Below are 2,500 nucleotides of genomic sequence, written 5' to 3' on the forward strand. Positions count from 1 at the left end.
CCCCCCCCACCTCCCCCTTCCTTATCCTGGCATCCCTGACCTTCGCATTTTTTTTTAAGAAGCCTTCAACAAGAAGTTTTCATTATGGGATCCTTTTCTCCCGATCGCAGAGATCCTGCGATAAGCCCCGATCAAGACGATAAGTGCGTCATTAGTCATCCTCGGCGAGGTGGCGGCCAGGCAGACGCCCGCTCAGCCACTGCCGAATGAATGCGGCCGTTTTCCTTCTTTTCAGCTGCCATCCTCGCTCCCGTCGAGCTGCAGTGGCCCCGGGTCTCAGTAAAAATCAAACTTAAATATACAAGGCAAGCATCAACGCCTCCTCCTCCTCCTCCTCCTCGCCGGCCAATCGCGATGCCCTGTGAGTCCCGACTTCCTCCCAAGTGAAAGACAATGTTAATATTAGTCTCCGGACGGCGAGGCAGGCGCGGTATGCCGTCATGGCGTGATGGCCGGGCCGGCCGTATCTCGCCGGCATCCCAGTCACGCCGGAGGAGCCGACGTCCTCCAGCCTACACGTCCCTTGCATGCTTATCTCGCCGATTAATCGCAATCAAAATTTCTTGCCGAATTTTCCGGGACATTCCGAGCAAGTTGCGTTCTCATATCATTAGTGGTTATTAAGAAAAAAAGGAGGAGGGGAATCATTAAGAGATGGATAATTAATCTTTGATTCCGGCTTCTGGCGTCGTGATCTGATTAAATGATAAAAGGTGTTGTTTCTCCAGGCTTCTGTGTCGGGCTCTTTCCATATGACCGCAGAAAGAGGGATGCGTAGGTAGACAAATAGACAGATAGGTAGAAGATAGACAAAGAGACAAGCAGACAGATATAGATAGATATATAGATAGACAGACAGAGTATAAAATTTCATCCAAACATTCGTATCCTACATGCCACATGATGGGCCAAGCTAACTCACCACATCAAAGAAAGTGAATCCAGATCAAAGGTAAAAATAAATAAATAAATAAATAAAAGAAAAAGGAAGAAAACAAAGGGGAAAGAGCACCATCTAATTTCCGAAGCAACATTCCGCGCCTTTGAGAGCCGCAGGAATATCCTTCCATATATAGACAATTATCACAGAAAACGCCCCGATAACTTCCATGCGTCTCCCCGCTGCGCCGCTCTCCCCGGCCGTCACTCCGCCCAACACCCGTAACATGCAAATGGGCGAGGCGAGCGAAGGCTGGCGGCGAGCGGGGCCTTATGGCGCTCGCCGCCGCATCTGCGAAGCCGCGTCCAGGTCTGCGTCTCACGTGAAGCGCGGAACATTCTATCGTCCGTGTTTTCGAGAAAATGGAGGTTTTAGAAATCGTTGTTATTACTCTATCTCTCTCCCTTTGACCATACACGGGGCTTCTTAATGGCCTTGCATCATCTCGGCTTTGCGAATCCATGTTGCAAACAGCGAGGAGAATCCATGCAAGCGTGAGACACGAAGCTTCTCCCGCACGCAAACTTACCGTGTCGCCTCGAAGCCTCGCTCGCCAAGTCCCGCCTCCACTCTCTGAAAGAAGAACAAGCACGTAAGTAGAATTCCTTCTCGCTCGTGAAGATATTGAGGTATTAGTGTAAATAAACTTAGATCTACAGTTTCCCCGCTGAGAAGGCGCAGGTCGTAACGTCGAGATTATGTAGGCATAATAGGTAAATCTCGCCCCAAGCGTTTCTTTCTTCCTGCTCTAATACCGCCTCTCTCTTCCTCTTCTCGCTGATTTCATGGACACTTTCCTTCGTAATGGACGCGATGCCAAAAATAACATCGACACGAGGGCCATACCCATGCCTTTACAGAATTTTGGAAGTACTTTAACGACGTCGAAATGCTGAGAAGTACTAAGATTGCGTCGATCGTATCAGGAAGATTTACGCGGAGACGAAACCAAAGTGCAATAACCTGCATATGAGATGTTGGTCTTACATTGATTAAAAAGTGAAAATTAAAATAAAGAAAAAAAAAATCTTGCCCCGAAAAGAATCTAAATGTGTAATGAGAGAAGTGCATAGAATTTGGAATATTCTGTCGGTAGTACGACTGGGCACGAAATTCATAAAATTTGAAAGAAATTGTATTAAACAAATGGTAATACGTGATAATACGACTTACGTTTAACAGTCACAATGACAATAGCTATCTCCTTTACTATAATTGTCATCATCAGTGACATATTGTCATTATTATCATACCTATAACCCCTTGTTAGCACTGTTGTTAGCATTGGTCTATAAAAATCACAATGTAATAGAATAATGATAATAAAAACAAAGATTGAATAACGTCACACAAACCTTGAAAAACGGAACGAAACACCATTTCTTGCGGTTCATTTTCTTATCCTAAAAAATCTCTCTCTCGTTTCTTTCCCTCCCATTTTATTTTTTCTATCTATCCTTCGCATGTGGAAGAGCGCAAGCAGAGGTTTTTGGGCGAGGATAATCAGCCTCATGACCCTTAATCTAATGATCGTCATCAGCGTGGCTGTACATCAGGGTT

The 2,500-nt window shown here is 45.6% G+C and overlaps 1 protein-coding gene across 2 annotated transcripts in view; it reads right to left on the reverse strand.

The window, feature by feature from the left end:
* The window catches only part of LOC125027422, a 311,568-nt gene that overhangs the window by 65,844 nt on the left and 243,224 nt on the right, over nt 1-2,500 (reverse strand). For both annotated transcript variants that reach the window (XM_047616497.1, XM_047616496.1), the window contains one exon: nt 1,470-1,513. The gene's annotated coding sequence lies outside the window, so the exon portion shown is untranslated. The remainder of the gene's footprint in view (nt 1-1,469; nt 1,514-2,500) is intronic.

This window comes from Penaeus chinensis, chromosome 7, assembly GCF_019202785.1.
Source record: "Penaeus chinensis breed Huanghai No. 1 chromosome 7, ASM1920278v2, whole genome shotgun sequence".
NCBI lineage: Eukaryota > Metazoa > Arthropoda > Malacostraca > Decapoda > Penaeidae > Penaeus > Penaeus chinensis.